We start from the raw sequence: 17,830 nt of genomic DNA, 5'->3' as shown, positions 1-17,830 counted from the left end.
TGACTTCCTGCTCAATGCACAAATTGTTTTGTGAAATGGGCCCGCAGTATCTCCTTCAAACTTATCTTGAATTTTTAAAAGTAATGCACCAATTTCAAATATCCAAGACAAAGAACATTCTCTTTTTGAACAGCAGTGAAAGCCAGAGGGAAGAAAGACTAAACTAGAAGGGTGCTCTGATTATTACATTTCTCCAGAAAATCTCAACGCCTCTGATTCTCTCTTGCTTCTTGGAGCACACCCACAGCTATCATGTCAGGTGATCCCTACCGTGACTGTGAGAGCCTGGGGACTAAAACTTTTGTCTTATACTTCCTTCATCTTTCTGCAGTACTTAGCATCCTTAAGAAACCAGACTTCAAAAACTGATAAAGTCAATTACTCCTTCATTTTTTCTAATTTCAATAATCCTAATCCCTTAAATTATTTTACTTCTTCACAGGGATGGCAGGCCTCAATGGTCTTGCCATCAAACATTAAAGGATTGTACAGGTGGATATTTCTGGGCTTCACATTATTAAACACAATTTTTAAAAGACGGGTTTATGATATTACCAACCCCATAAGCAATTACTTTACAGCATAAATGATTTTGCTTATAAAACAAGACTGCTAAAATATCAACTATGCACCAAGAATAGAAGGAAGCATTTTGAATGAGACTTTAAGCTCTAGGACTCAAGGGGAGAGGTACTGAACCTCAGGTCACCTATATAATTCAACAATTAGAAAGAACACAGTTCACTTCCAGAGTCTCAAGCACCAAATTATAGTCATTCCAAGATGTTACTGTTTTCTACTCAGGCAAAGTAAAACTGGAGCAAGTTCAAAACCAAACCTTGGTAATACATAAATAATACACACTATTGAACATCTCAACCTATGATTTGGTTATATTTTTATCACAATTAAAGAAAAGGAAGATTTGAGAATTTCATCGTTTGCTTTTTTCAAATGGCAATTAATTACATAAGAATCTTCCAGTAAAATCTACTCAACATTACAAAAATTCAAGACTTGGCTCCTCTTTATCTCATTGGTTTTCAAGTAAAACTCCAATACTGGTTCAGAAACAGTTTACCTATAGTTAGACATTTAAGGTACCCTGTCACCATTACAGAACACTGACTAATGAGGTCCCCTTAGAAAAAGGCTGATTTGAGGACAACCACCCACAATTAGTTAAAAAATAATCGAAGATTTCTTTACTTCTCTGAATTTGAAATTTTATGAATTTCATCTTCTAAAAATGCAGGAAAGAGATATTATTTCATAAAGAGATGTCTTTTGCTTAAAGGCCTCCAAGAAAACTGTACAATTATCAAGTGAACAGTGAAATAAATTCAAATAAACCCACAATTTCAGCTCTGCTTCCTTGAACATAAATTACTCTCCTTAAAGAATCAATAGACAATGTATATAAAGACCCATACTGATCTCTTCGATGCTCTCTGGAATTCAAGAGGGCATGTAGGGGCAGAAGGAGTCAGGCAGAAGCCACTCTAGTCAGGATGGAGGAGGAAGGAAAAAAAGAGAAGGGGCTATGTTGGAAGTGGCCGCAGGTTGATAAGGGGCTAGCTACAGAGGATGAAGTGCTGGAATTCAATTTCTTCGTTTCATAGGTAAGAAAACTGAGGCCTAAGAGACAAGTAACTGCCCACTTTCCAAAGCCAGGAGTGCAGGAACCCGGCCAGGCTGCCTAAATCCCATTGGTTAAAAGAGCAGGAAGCACAGGCAACAAATGAAAGGGTTCAGCCTGCCTCTGTGGGAAGCACCTTTCTATGGGATCCCCTCACCTACCACTCCCAGAAAGAGCATAAGAGAGGTGTGCGGGAAGAAGAGGGCCCACTGGACTGATAAACTGGCTAATGGGCTTCTAGCTTCAAGGTATCTACAGGAGATATTTGTTTGTTGGGTTTTGATTTTTTATACTTTTATGAGTCAAGATGAACCCACACACAAAGGATCATCCTACTAGCTTCACATTATGAGAACAAACTCAATATAAACAGGGAAAACTCAAATGGAGTGATTAGGAGTTGAACAAGTAAGTCAGACTTTTCTAGAAATGGCAAAACAACCTTATTGCTAAACTGCTACAGTTGAGGCATCTGTACTTTAGGGTCTTGCTCTAAAAACACAAGATTTAATCTTCATAACAGGCATTGTAAAGAAGAAAAAAAGTACCCATTCAACATCTTAACCAATAGCTTGGAGTGGGGTTGAGTAACATAAAAACCAATGCTTCTCATACTTGAATGCACATGTGACTCACCATGGATCTTGTTAAAATGAAGATTCTGATTCAGTACTTCTGGGATGAAGCCAGAGATTCTAACAAGCTCCTGGTGATGCTGATGTCTGTGGTCCATGCTACATTCTAGATAGCAAGACCATAAACAAAGGAGATATGAAAGTTATACTTTAAGGCTTTTTCATTTCACAACTGGATTGCAGGCTACAGTGATATATAAGTCTTCTTCCTTGTGGTTAGTGGCATAATCTGGTTGGGGGTAGGGGTCCATAGTAAGTATAAAAGCATGCAGTACATGGTATGGTTATTTAGTACAACAGAATTTGCTGCAAGTTTTGGGGGAAAGGTAGTCTGTTGTCATACAAAAAGAGGACAGTAAAGGCTGACAAGAATTATGAAACATGATATATGTCTTTCTACTGAGTGACCAAATGGACCAAAGTGTTCATTTGAATGTAAGCTAATCTCTCCACACATGAGAAGGAAATTAAATCTCATTTGTTCTCCAATGAACCGTGCCATTTTCTGAAGTTCAAAGACTTTTTGCTGACAGCCCACAAGAAAGTCGGGGTCCATAACTAGGAACAGGGTGCTCTCATCCAGGTATATAGTTATTATCAACAATACTCAGCACCATCTTTCTGTGGTCTCATGTGCCTTCGTGAAAATGCAGGCTTTCTAAAGACTATCTTACAAGACTTTGTGGACTGTTCCATATTTGAGGAATAAAATATTTAGACTACCTTCAGGAAAAGGTGTGGCTTTGGAATCTAAGATCTTGGCTCAAATCTCTGTCAAGTACTAGTTTTATGACTTCGGGCAAATTAAGCTTTCTAATTCTGTTTCCTCAACTATAAAATTAGGAAAATAACCAGTTTGGGTATGGTGGGATCATGTGCTGTAGTGCCCAGTAGCTCAGTAGTTCAGTGAATGTTCACAATAGGATTATCAGTGTCACCATCAAAATAACCTTCATAACTGAACCAACCAATCTCAACACAGAATGTACTAAATATACAAGGTACTAAGCAAACTCAGCTCCCAAAAAGCTGACGTTCTAATTCTGTAATGTATGGAAGTCACACCAACTTTTTAAACATCCCTGATAATTTCTCATTTCTAGATTTCTAGGTACTGATCTAAGCACTGTGGAATTCAGAGAAGAAAGATAGTAAATCATGGATACAACCATTCTCTCTACTCTCTCCAATGTTATTTCATCATTAATCCTCCTCTCTTCCTATTCTCCTCTTTCTGTTCAAAGACAGTACAGTAGCCCAAAGAGCAGGAAAAGAAGGCCTATTCCCTCAGCCCACATCAAGAAGAAGGAAACCTTCTTAAGCCAACAGCAACTCACTTCCCCAAGCATGGTGTAAGAAGGAATGGACTGAATGGTCCTTTTGCTGCCAGTTTAGATTGATCACATGGGACCAGCTATTAATTGAAAGCAAAAATCTACAACACCATTATTTACAATTAGTTTTATGTGACTGATACTTTAATATCCAGTCTTTCCCTATAGATCATTTCAATCGATTTCCACACTACCCCTACAACATATTTAGGACTGCTCTTATTATCATCACCACACTGCAAAGATAAAGAATCACAGATTTTAATGAGTTGAGTCCCTGGTCACACAGCATGGAACCAAAGTACAAGATCCCCAGTAATAGACTGATGAGGACAGAAAAATATTTTTGTTATCAGAACCATCTATGTAATTCGATTACACATACATTTCTGATAAACTCCCAGGGCCCATCTTTATCAGCCTGAGCTGCACCCTGTAAATGATGAGGACCTGAAAATGACAACCCAACATCTCTGCAGGCCTTAATCACAGACAAGGCCTAAATGAGGTCTCCTGAATCAGAATGTAAATGGCAACACTGAGCTAAGAGTGAAGTTGAAAGCTACATTTTTCCCTTGGTGAAGGTCCTGCCCTACAGAGAACCTTCCCTTGAGCATGTGTAGGTCTCTTCTGTTATCAAGGCAGAAACAAACAGCCAGCCTTGAAGCATCTGCAGGGCGCCTTTCACCTGTGAAAGCGCTCTCTCTCTCTGTCTCCCTCTCCCTCTCTCCACCCCCCACAGCCCATATACTCTTCTCCAGCTGAAAGAGCCCTTTCAAAGGGAGTAGAGGTGTGCTACAAAACTCTTCATTAACTAATTTAATAATGTGTGCTACTGGTACTTCAGTCCCCAAACAAAAAGAAATGTGCCCAGAAGCCAGCAGGGAGAGCCCTGTTCTTCCTGTTAAGCTTAAACGATGGTGGTGGGTGGACAGATCCCCAAGTGCACTGCTTTCCCAACTTTTCAATTTATAACTTGGATTTTTCTCAATTTCAAATCATAGGTTGACAGAGGTTAAAGACTGACAGGTATAAAATCATCTTCTACCAAGTCAGACTATGACAGGCAAAAGGGAACAAGGGAATAAAAGAGGCCCCGGTTCATAGGAGGGAATGGAAATCTACCCACACTATGTGGGAGGACACTAAAGTCATGAAACTGGCTCTGCAAAAGGTACAAAGCGGTAGTGATTTTGTAGAGTTTTGCGCGCACGGGGTGCAGTAACAAATGGGCAAGGACTGCTACTCACTAGTGGTATTTTTTAGACTTTTGGTGTTTTAATTTTTAAGGAGGGACATTCACACAAATGATTCTGCATTATTTTTAAATTTCCCTAAAAATTCTGATTGAATTCATGACCCTGTCTAATGGCACATTATTTGCAAGAGGGAACAAAAACAAACTAAAGGAACCAACCATTCTAATTCTGTTGGCATGAAAACACACACACATCACTACCACCAAAACATCAGGAGTTAATACTTGAATGAATTCTTTCAGGAATATTTACATAAATGTGGTTGACAGTCACCACCCACCCAAAACTGTGGCTTAATTTTTATGAGCTAAGTCCTTGATTTGCCCTTCAAAATGTCACATTTTTAAACCTGAATATGCCCCTAAGTTCATGCTACTCTAAGTGTGGCTCTGGGACCAGTAACTTTGGCATTACCTCGGAGTTGGTTACAAATACAGAACTTCAGGCTTCAGTGCAGACATTCACCAAGCACCATCTCCTATAATGTTTTGTTGTTTTAAAATTATTTAAGTCCGTTTTAACAGTTCTGCTAAAATAGTTTTATTTACACTAAGTTGTACTGTGCCCACCTATAAGTCCCCTACATGGATGATTCCCTGTTAACTAGAAGATTTGGGAGGATAAATCTTAAGCTTACTGTGTTAAATACTTTTAAAAATAAACCCTCTATTACATGCTAATGATGATCAAACATTTGCACTACCAAGAAAAATAAAGCAAGTATCCACACTAAATCAAGAATATCAACTGAGCAATAAACATGGCAATAAAAGTCAAGAAAACATAATACAAGAAGAAGAAGAGCAGCAGCAGCAGCAGGAGGAGGAGGAGGAGGAGGAGGAGGAGGAAGAACGAAGAAGAAGAGGAAGAAAGAAGAAGGAAGAGGAGGAGGGGGAGGGGGAAGAGAAGCAGGAGGAGAAGGAGAAGGAGAAGGAGGAGGAAAGAAGAAGAGAAAGAAAAAGGAAGCCTCCAAGGTCAAACTATACAAAATTAGGGGCTGGGGATGTGGTTCAGTGGTCAAGCTCCCAAGTTCAATCCCCAGTATGGAAAAAAAAAAAAAAAGACAAAATTAGTCTTGTTAGGGAATTTATCCACCTCACAATTCAAACTGGGAAAGAGTACTGGAAGATGGAAAAGATGGAATATTTTTCTACCACATGCCAATCACTGTGCTTAGCATTTTATATACATTTTAACATTTATACTGCACCTCAGCCTTAGTAGGTGGGCACTATTTCAGTCATTGCTTGATTGAGGTTTAAAATGGACCTAGCCAAAAGCTCAAATGTGTTAGGTACATGTGTATGCTCATTCCGAGCAATCCATTTACTCCCTGCTCCCCAGTCGGCAGCCCCTTCCCCACAAGTAATCACTATCCTCAATTCTAACACATATATTAGTTTTGCTTATTTGCAGAAATTCACACAAATAGAATCATGTACTGTGTGTCTGCTAGAGCCAAGCATCTTTCCTTGAGTGGTTCTAGAAGGAAAGAGACTGCCTAGCTGGGAGAATAGAATGAATTAAATATCTACAAGGGAGGAGAGTGCCCTGGGCGTGGGAGGAAATGCTGAAGAGTCTATGGAACAAAAAGGGAAAAGTGGGCCTTTCCAAGGATGAGTGGCCTTGAATACCAGGCAAAGGATTTAGATTTTATCCTTAAGGTAGTAATAGTATCTACAGATGATTCAGGAGATGAATTTTATAATTAAAGAGATGCCTCGAATTTGATGTAGCAGCTTGCCCAGAACAGAGTGAAGAAGGGAAGTGGAGGCAGCACAGAGGGATCCAAATATGAAACGATGGAGTACTAAGGGCCCATGTGGGGAAGGAGAGGAGGACAAACTCCAAGAAACCATCCTGATGTTCCAGTGTGAAGGCAGAGAACCCCCCCACCCCCGCACAAGTCTCTTGCACCAAAAATATTCTAAAACAAAGAATGGTGGTTAAATCCTTTCGAAACCTGATGAAGGAGGGGAAACCAGTTTCAGGGGAGAAGACAAGTTTAAGGCAAAAGGAAGCCAGCCTTTTGGTCTCTACTGAGGTGACAAATCAGACCAAAGCTCAGGAAGAGATGAAGACATGAAGACATGGAAGATGAAGAACAAGGCAACTAGAACAAAATGGGTTTCCAAAACCCATCTGGGCTGAGCACAGGGAGAAGAGAAGGGACTCCAAGGGACTGCACAGGTGAACCTTGGGAAACACACACAAAATAAGAAAAAAAGAACTGACTGCCAACAGACTTTAGCATCAATTTGGCAACAATTCCCACCTAAAAGACATTAAATTTAAAGATGCTTGTTCTCAGTTCCAACTACTACATATGCTGAGTCATTCTCCCAGATAATGCAAGGTACTTCAGAAGTTTCATTAACTCTTTGCAGCCTCATCAAGGTATTACTTAGCAAATTACTGTCTGGGTTTGCTAAACTTAGTAAATTATTGTTTGGATAGATTAAATAGTAGCCTATACTCTGAAAGAGTTAATGGGTCTTCCATACTGTCTAATTTACTACTAAAATGTTTCTGATACTCAAGACTCAATTTGCCTATCACCAATGAGGATTTAAAAGGCAATCCTCTAAATTGATCAAATTTCTGTTCAAAAGTGATCTAATAGGCTTTTATTTAAATTTCCGAATCATTATATTTCTTACATGATTTGTAACTAACCAGCAGTGTTCCTCCTTGAGAAATTCACCTAATAAAAGCTGAAGAGATCAAACCCAAGATGAATGTTTACAATGTAACAGTATGTTTGGAACTATGAGTCTGCAGTGTATCCAACTCACATATAAGATTATCCCTCAGCCACAGATTATAACTCAATACCTCTGGGTTTTCTTTGGCATTCATCTTCTCCCTTCACCAGACTATAGTGACTTCCTCAGATGACAAATAATAATAAATTTGCTCACTAAAGCCCCATCTTTGAAAGGTATTAAATGAGAATCCCTAAGATGAGGAATGTTTCTTTTCTCTAAATGATGACAATAGACGATATAAAAAGGGAATTTAGCTTTTGGCTTTAAGTAATTTGTCTGCTTAAGTCACTTTCAGTTATGTTACCAATGTTCACATTTGACATTATTCACTGAACATTCATCAAAAGCAAGCTGGCAAGTTTTATGTACAACATTAGGTAGTAATTTTTAAAAGAGAATGCACAGAAGAGAAAATGGAAGCACTGCTAAAACATTAACACTTGTTTTAATTTTTAAAACATGGCTCTCTTCCCTATGTCTCAGATGTTTTTAATGATAAATTTTATGTCATTACATACAAATTTAAAGCCGAATGTGCTCAAGTCCCCAAGCAAATCTGAACAAATCAATCTTCTGAATGACTCAACACACTAAACATTGATATTTCAATATAATACTTTTTAAAATTCCTGTTAAAATTTTTCAGTAGTTATAATTACTTTTTTGTCAGACTGACTCTTATCAGCACCCATTTATAAAAGATGCTATTCTTGCTTTGCTATTCTTTTGAAAAATATACAGCAATAAGACCTTTTTTTTTTTTTTTTAATCTCCTGTTCAATAAATACTTTGAAATGGAAATATCATCTGGTCTGGAGTAAGACTCAGTGATAGAGGGCTTGCCTAGCAAGCACAGGACCCCACGTTTGACCCCCACTCCAAAATCAAAGATGAGGCGAGCATGAGTTTGGCCCTGGGTTCAATTCTCAGTACCACGAAAAAGAGAGAGAGAGAGAAAGAGAAAAGACAGAATCTACATATCAACGTCTTCAAGTACTAGAGAGGAAAAAAGGTAACTGGAATTCTCCATTATTGTTAATAATGAAGTTATACACCCATAGCGTTCAGAGCCAAGAGGCATTCACTGAAGTTGCATACTGAAAAAAAACTTCATCTAAACTTCAGTCCCATCATTAAGCAAAAAAGATAAGCATTCTGGGTTGCTTTTGAATTTTTCAGTTCCATCACAGTAGGAACAAACTAATTAAAATTTAAAAACTTTTTAAACTACAAATTCAATAACCAACCTACGCCTTAATTCTAAGGAGGTTATGCTTCCCCTTCCCTGACTTTTTCTGAAGGTGAATATGAGTGAAGGAACTAGGACGTGAATAACTATGGGACAGTGAATCTGAACACAGACTCTGGCATTTAAATTAGTCATCTGGAGGAAAAAAAAAAAAAACTATACCTGCTATACACGGAGAAAATTTCAAAAGGAATAGGTATATGAGATAAATAAAAGCTTCCAAAGGAAATTTTAAAAGCCTTCCTTTTCTGTTTCTCTCCAGTCTTACTTTTAGAACAAGAAAAAACTTTAGGTTCAAAGCATAAAACTCATTAAGACAGATCCCTTGGGAATTACAGGTGGAAGGTAGGTGAGATGCATAATCAATGTTCAAGTAAAAGAGAATGAAAGTCACCTAAGCAACACAAAAGATTATTTCAAACCCACACGGGCAGAGATTTATCTTCAATTGCTGCTAATACAGCTTTTATAATGTATTTCTACACAAGATCGCTTATTTAAAAAAAAAAAAAAAAAAGAACTTGTTTTTAATTTCATTTCAACACAGTGCATTCTAGCTAGCAGACATGATTTTAAAAGTCCCTAACACATCACATCACCTTTAAGCCACTAACTGCCAAACATGCAGTCTCTTCCAGGATTTGTATCGGAGATATGGTTAGCAGCACATCTTATGAGACACTTATGAAGATGGTCCAAATGTAAAACAAAATAATACAAAAAAACATATTACCAAGCTTACCAACATGGTAAAGTTTTACAAATCATATCACCATAAAAATGGGTGGAGCTCAAGGTCCTAATCCTAAAGGGCAGTTTCTTGAGAAATTAATATGAGAACACACACACACACCTCACCCACTTTCAGCCTCAGGCACTCCACAGCTACTGTAAAGTTGATCTCAATCTTGTGAGGCCATTTTCTCAGTTCTAATTTAGGACATTGGCAGTAGTTTCTGAGGTCTCTTCCAAATTCTTACTATGCCTATGCCTTTTATTTGCATTTTAGGCATCTTTCAGTTATTGCTAAAAATAAATCTATTGTTTCATTATAAGAAAAAAAAAAGGATAAAACAGAATGCATCCCAAATAAAGTAGGTCAGATACAGTTTTTGGCAGTGACTGTTTTTTCTTAGGGATTAAACACAGGCCACTCTACCACTGAGCTACATCCCAAATCCCTTTTGATTTTGAGACAGTGCCTTCCTCAACTGCCCAGACTGGCCTACACTTGGACTCCTCCTGTCTCAGCCTCCCACATTGCTGGGATTACAGGTGTACACCACCTGTGCAATGGCAGTCAGTGTACTTAATGACACTGACATTAGGTGTCCTAATGCAAAATATCTAATCCAACTCAAATCAGGTCAAAATCCTAGCTGGTCAATAAACCAAAAAAGGTGAACTGTAAGTACTGAATCTATATATCCATAGATCTATAGATTTATATGGATATATAGATATTATATATAAATACTAAACATTTGCCTTAAAAATACAGCTGTAAAAATATATTGAAGACTTGAAGTATGGTAGAACTCTTCCTTTGAAAAAGTCCTCTGGGTAGGCTTCTGGTCAGTCTTATAAACCCACAATGTCAATGTATTGTCACCAAAGATTTAAAGTTTTTGGTCTTTTTTAAAGTGGAGGGGAAATCTACCCAACTGAACCCTTGCATATCAATCCAACCACAGAATTCTTCATAGACCCTAATCTTTTATACAGTCTGTGCACAACTAATTTATCGGCAATTTACATTTTTCTCAGGGTTCAACTTCATTCTCATAAAGAAAATTTTACATTCATATTTAATTAGTTCATTTAATATTTAATTTTTATTAATTTAGTAAACATGTACCAGTGTACAAACATGCCTGAAAAGCATACCTGAGTTCCAAGAAAACTACAATTCAACTACTATACTGGGGTGCGGGGGGTGCATGCTCAGGCTGCCACATTACCATTTACCAGGAGGAGTGGAGTGTTTTCTGCAGGCAGTCAGGAGCCTGGATTCACGTGGTTCTTGGAAAAGTGACATCAGGCAGAAGGGCCACACAGCAAATGCTGATATCCGCACAGAAATGTAAGTGTTACATGGGGTAAAGACAGAGAACACTGCAGTATGGTTTCTTAACTATGCAATTGATGTTGAACATAACAGAAGTTGAACTACTGAAAAGTCTACAAAAACAACAACAAAAAACTCTGTTGCTCAAGAAGTGCTAAAATTAATTCTTTAAATATGGAGGAGCTGAATATTTGTTCCTACCTGCCCATCTTTTGGAAAATATGAATGGTACTAGTGTTTATGGATATGTACGTTAATTAATATGCCCCTATTACCATGTGTAACTCCCAATTAATTCATAGTTAGCTTGATGCCAAATGATGTTCTTTTTCAATTCTTTTAGCCTTTGGAATACATGGTATAGTCTGTATGTGGTCTCAGAATATTTATCTTCCCGAGTGCTATTTACATTTATATTAGAATTGATTCAGATGCCTTCAGCCTAGCACCAGACTGGCATCAAACAAGGACACCTAGGCCCTGGCATGGTTGGAAAGGTAGACAGGCCCACGTAATATATACCCACAGAAGTCAAAGATGATGCTACTTAATGACCACAAGCCTCTGTACTGGAAGTTTTCTTCTTTAAAAATGACATAACAGGCAACATGTCTTACACAGAAAGCTCTGTATTTTCTCTCATACTTGTATATATTACTTTCATCCCTAAAAAGTCTTACATATAAGAACAAACCACATGCCACCAGGTTGAGACTTTTTTTTCACATAGAAACCAAAAGTGTATTTATTTAACATTATGGAGAGCAGAACAGCCATACGTTAACTTCCTCTTTCTAAAATTCTACTGGTTCCTATTTGACCTGCACTATTTCCTCTGGTTTTCAAACTGCTTCAGGAATGCAGATTTTGCTATGAATAATCACATTTGTTAAATGCCACAGAAATCTGAAGTCTTTGTTTCAGAATTTAAAACCCAATTCTTATTTCTTGAATTACAATTACTAAAAATCAAATATATAAAACTGCAGTAATGTTCTTCATCATTAATTTTTAATAATCTAATACAAAATTTTTTAAACTGGGATTCACAGAGTTTGTAACAGAAAAGGAAGAGACATTCTCAGAAAAAGTAATTATAGTGATGTTAAAATCCGCTTAGGAAGATAAAACTGGCAACACAAATATTCCCCCACAAAACTGAAAATATCTATCACCAGTCCTCATTTGTAGTCAGTAAAACCACACTGCAGAAAAAAGCTAATACTAAAAGGACAGCTACTAGTAAAAGTCTACCTAAATAAATAAATAGAAAAATAAAACTCACTGCTTGCTGGGCACAGTGGTGCATACCTAAAATCCCACCAATTTGGGAGGATAAGCAGGAGGGAATCACCAAGTTTGAGGCTGCCAGAGCAATTCAGTGAAACCCTGCCTCGAAATAAAAAATAAAAATGGTTGGGGATGTAGCTCAGTGGAAGAGTGCACCTGGATTCAATATCATGTAGGAAAGAAAAAAAAAAAAAAAAATCACTGCTTAATTCTATTTTATTTCCTGATCCAGGAGTAAGTGGATGTTTCCAGGATATTCTGAGGATAATTTCAGTCTGTTTGTAGATGTTCTGTTGTAATTCTAAGTGGTCCAGTGCTTTATAGCTAATGCTTCAAACTTTTTAACATTATTTTCATCAGTACAAACAGGAAAATTTTGTGCTCAATATCTCCCTAGTCTCAAATGTCAATGAAAGGGACGTGGCCCCCACTTTTCCAGCCTTATTTCCAATAGCCCAATTTCAGCCCACCACACAACCACATCTGCATTTTGTTCGGTCCGTTCCTACCACCCAAAATCTCCTCTCAGTCCAGCCAAAACAGAGGCAGCTTGTCTCTTGAGATCGTGCTGATACTTCAGTGCTCATCTTAAACATTGGTCTTTATTCTTCCTGATGCTTCCCCCAATATCTCCTTTCTTTGGGGGGGGGGGGGTGAAGGGGGTCAGAGATTGAACTCAGGCACATCCCCAGCCCAATTTTGTATTTTATTCAGAGACAGGGTCTCACTGAGTTACTTAGCTAGTGCCTTGCTTTTGCTGAGGCTGGCTGTGAACTCAAGATCCTCCTGCCTCAGCCTCCCAAGCCACTGGGATTACAGGCATGTGCCACTACACCTGGCGGAATATCTCCTTTATAGTCCCATTAATGCCCCAAGGGGCTCTGCCTTCACTTGCTGGCAATGAGGAGAAACTACCTTAACAAGTGGCTGTACAAGTCCAGACTGGTAAACTCCTCAAGGTAAAGACCATGTCATCATGAACTGCGAAAAGCAAAGAACAAATCATTGGTGATCAACAGAGACACAGAGCTGACAATAATAACTAAGTGTGTGGAAGGATGCCACAAATTATACCATTAATACTACTGACACTAAACCCTAAGAGATGCCTCTTAATATCAGTTGACAAGTATTTAAAGCTAAGTATAAACCTAATAATACAGAAGACATACATGGATCAATAATAAAAACATCAACAAATATGGGACCACAGAAAAGATACTGACACAACAATGCAGTAGTAGTGTTTACTATAAGGCATGTTACTTAACCAAAACAATTTTTCCAGATATTCTCAAGCAAGACAAACAAATGTAAAAACTGAAGATCAAAATAACACCCATCACTTTAGTGCCAAAGTAGTTTCAAACATGCCAGACTGACAATTTTCCAAACTGAGGTTCTATCATTCTTCACACTGAGACCACACCACACCCATCCTGTCACCTGGGGCTATCTAACTTAAAACAGACTATTACAGAGACGAGACACATTTCAGAAGTACACCAACTTCTGTGAGTTTAGGAAAAGAAGGTTTTAAGTGACAGCAAATCATGTTCTCTTTTAAGGAGGGGCAGGAGCCAAATGACTTCTACAGAAGATGGAGCTTGTATAAGGCTCCCACAGTCTTGTTTCACCTGTCTTTCCCTTCAGACTGTACTTGGGCCCCCAAAATATACTATGCCATTTTACACTTTTCATAACCTGTAGGTCTGGTCCATTCTCCCTGCTCCCCAATTGAGACCACTGTCATGCTTCTTATAAGTAAGGTCTCCCTGATGTTTCCTCTCCTGCATGGCTCCCCTGTGCCCTGTTCAGGCCTCCAGTACAGGAGGAGGCACAGGTACTACAACTTTGTTTACACATCTACCTTCCAGACAGAAACACTGTTTACTTCTGCTGAACTCTGGAGTGCCAGCAACTCTAAGGACACAAACAGAGCAAAGGACTGAATGTCTTCATCAATGCATCAATGTTTCAATCCTTGGACAACCATAACACTCCAAATCCCAAAACCCCAGAAGCAGAGAGTTGTCAGTCTTATCACTAACTATGGATACTCACCCCACACCCCCACCACTCTAAAAAAGGCATTCTTGGAGACACTTTAAGGTCAGGGAATTATTCCCTAATTTCTCACATGGGGCTTCCCCTCTTTGTTCATTTGTTCCAAGTGTGCTCCACTATGAGTCAGGGACTTGCATTAGGCACTATGAATGAAAGGAAAGCAAAAATGAGTGAGTGAGTGAGTGAATGAAATGAATGAGAAAATAAGGCTTTCAGGGAGCATGGAGCCTAATGAGAGATTCTATAACCCCAACATGTCATTCAATAGTCATTATTCCACACTCTCTAGTATATCTAGTACTCACAGGTAGTAAGTCTCTACATACTCGATGTTCTTATTCTTCTCCATTATCTAGCCCCACTTGGCTACTGAAGTTATTTTTGTTGACTTTGGCCCTTTACCATGCTTTACACACTTCCAAAACAAGGCAACATAATAAAGGCGGCATTGAAAATATCAATAAATGAAACCTTCATTTACGGACAGGGAATCAATCTCATTCTACTGGTAAAAGGAGCGAGGGAGATACGCTAGGCCCAACATTTTTTATTTGACAAGAAACAAGAGGTCCAAAGCAGAAAACGGGTTATGTGAACTCCTAGGGTTCCTCCACAGGTGTGCTGCTAAGCCACACAGGGAACCAGGTCTGCCCTCTTGCATCAGTGTTCTTCCCCTCTCTCCTGCCCATTATCTGACTGAGCAACATATCTACCAAGGTGTGATAAATTCAATCCACATCCATAAAAAACTGAACTGGTATTCTTGGGGTAGAGGAAAGGACAAAAGCCAAAAGCAATGAAGTAGCACCATATAATCTCAAGACCAAATGTTCCCCTCAACTACTATTTTTAGCATTGGGGTAGAACAGACTCATTGGTCCCAATTCTTCACTCCCTGCTACCTGTATTTCCATTGCCTCTTGGTGGGTGAAGTACACTTTTCTACTTCTTGGTATCAGAGTCATTTTGGCCAATAGGCTCCTAGCGAACTTGACATTAACAAAGCACAGCTTGAAACATACTTGTGCAGCAAGGCATCACCCTCTTTCCTACAGGACACCTTGAGAAGAACTGGCCCCAGAGTCACTCGCCCTCCTGCCAGGGTCTCAAAGTGGAACCGACAAAGTAGGCTGGTACAGGCAACCTCATACACATGCGCAAGAAATGAATGCTCATAGTTGTAAGCACTGAGATTTTGTGGTTGGTTGTTATGTAGCAAAAACTGATATGTCTTATCCTTCAAATCAAAAGTGCATGCTTCTGGTTATCTGTCACTGTTGTATTCCCTCTGATATCAGCTCACTGTGAAAGTAGCAATCACTTATTCTTTCTTATTTCCACTTACTAATTTCCCTAGGCCACCTTGCATTCAAATTCTCTTCAGAAAAGAACATGTCTCCAAATTAAAGTGTCATCTCCAAGTATTTCAATGATTCTTGAAGGTAGATATTATGTAAGAGGGTAGGAGAAAAAGTTATCCTTGTCAGTATCACCTCACGAAATGCCTCCTCCTTTCAAAGCAGTAAGATTTGTCACGATCACAGTTAATTTATTAAGATAATTTCAGCTCATATGATGAATCCTAAGATAGGTGGGAAGGGAGTACCTGTTATCTTTCCTGCAAGCACTAAAGATTTTTAAAGACTGTTTTAAAATTCTCAACTAGAATAAAAGCTAAAATATATTGACTTTAGATATTTTTAAGGACCTCCAGATCAGGTAACACTAAACAACGACAACCAATGCAAATATCCTTCCGTTTTGTCATTTTCTTATTCCAGCATATAGCTCAATGTGGCTCAAACTACTTCAATTTAATTATCAGGATCATTTGTAATTTTTGAAGCCCAGTAACCCTGACATAAAATTACATTTGTATGACACACCCATTATGTAATAAAAGTCTCAGTAAACGGTGGGGATAGAATACCAAACTAGGAAACTACTTCTCATTTTTCCCTCTGCTTGCCATGCGGAGGTTAACTTGTTTCCTAACTTTACCCTTCTTCTGACTAGTGAAATGAGATGGATATACTTACCTTAGAAAGGATGTAACTTCCAGGGTATATACCCACACATGTACACCTACAATATTACATGTGCACCTACAATATTACATACTATAATTGTAAGTCCATTCACTCAACATCACAGAAAACAGATGAGAAGGCATCTCCCATTTTTGTTTGTTTTCAGACAGAGTCTTGCTAAGTTACCCAGACTGGCCTCCAACTCGCAATCCTCCAACCTCAGCCTCCAAAGCCATTATCATGCTCCACCGGCATCCACCTTTTGCCAACAAAGGAGTTGATCTTCTTAGGAAAATAAAGGTTCCATTTTCCACTTTAGACTTTACAGATTCCTCCTTGGTTCTGAACCAAGATAGGGTCATCTTCAAGGAAGACCTGATTTGCGTACATTCAAACTAATGTCTAAAGAATCTTTCAGGGAAAAAAAAAATCCCTCGAGGCCATGGGTGTTTTTTAACCTGTAGCTCATGGCTAGAACCCAAAGCACCAGTGTTCTTTAAAAGATACAGACACATATTTTCATTACCCACTCATTGAAAACCTAGCATTAATTTCCATTACAAATACAGGCAACATTTTATATTGACTACTAGTAGTACTTGTGACTTTAGTGCCAATAGAAATTTGATATCTTCACAGTTATAGCTGCTGTCAAAAATTCAAAATATTGGCTGAGGGTGTAGCTCAGTGGCAGAGCACTTGCCTAGCATCTGCCAAGTACTGGGTTTAATCCCCAGCAACACACACACACACACATACACACACCAGTGTTTACTCATTATCTAATTACCAAATCGGGTTACTTGATGTATTGATGAAGAAGCATATCTACTGCCATGACAATTTTGATAACTATATTTGATAGAAGTGGTTTTCTTTGCAATCCCGTGTATCTTATGCGTTTTATAACACTGAAAACATACTGCATCTACCTATCATGTCCCTACTCTTCAGCTGCCCTCTTTATTAACTAAGGACACCCAGAGTTCTTTTTGTGAAGAGAAAGATGAGTGTACTAAGGGAAGGGAAAGGAGATAACCTATTTATATATGTCTATAACAGCAAAATTAAAATTAAAAATGGTAATTACGATGAGGCATCTGTCTATTTGGCACCATCTAAAACCGGCAAGCAGTAATTGTACAACAAGGGGGTGTTTAGTGTGTGAGGTTTAGGACACTGTGCCAGTAAAGCATCCAAGTTGTAAAACATTGTAATAAGCAGGTAATCCTAGACCCAGCATCCAAGTTTCTGCCCTAACCTGTTCCTTATGATTATGATTTTAAAACATCCCAGTGTCAGCAGGTTCACTGTGAGTCAGACCTGAAATAATAAATGGCTTATTTTCCATCCTGATGGAGGAAATACATCATAGCTCATTGTGGTTCACTTAACTGAGGCTGTTTTTACAGGAAAATATAAAAATAACTAAGACTTTCTGCCTTACCATTTTTATTTTAATTTTCTTATTAACAAAGCCCTATGGTATGA

The 17,830-nt window shown here is 38.4% G+C and overlaps 1 protein-coding gene across 1 annotated transcript in view; it reads right to left on the bottom strand.

Annotated features, from left to right (window-relative positions):
• The window catches only part of FOXO1 (forkhead box O1), a 97,927-nt gene that overhangs the window by 40,725 nt on the left and 39,372 nt on the right, over nucleotides 1-17,830 (bottom strand). The window lies entirely within an intron of this gene.

Source organism: Sciurus vulgaris (genome assembly GCF_902686455.1).
Source record: "Sciurus vulgaris genome assembly, chromosome: 4".
Classification (NCBI taxonomy): Eukaryota; Metazoa; Chordata; class Mammalia; order Rodentia; family Sciuridae; genus Sciurus; species Sciurus vulgaris.
This window is presented reverse-complemented; position numbering and strand designations above follow the sequence as displayed.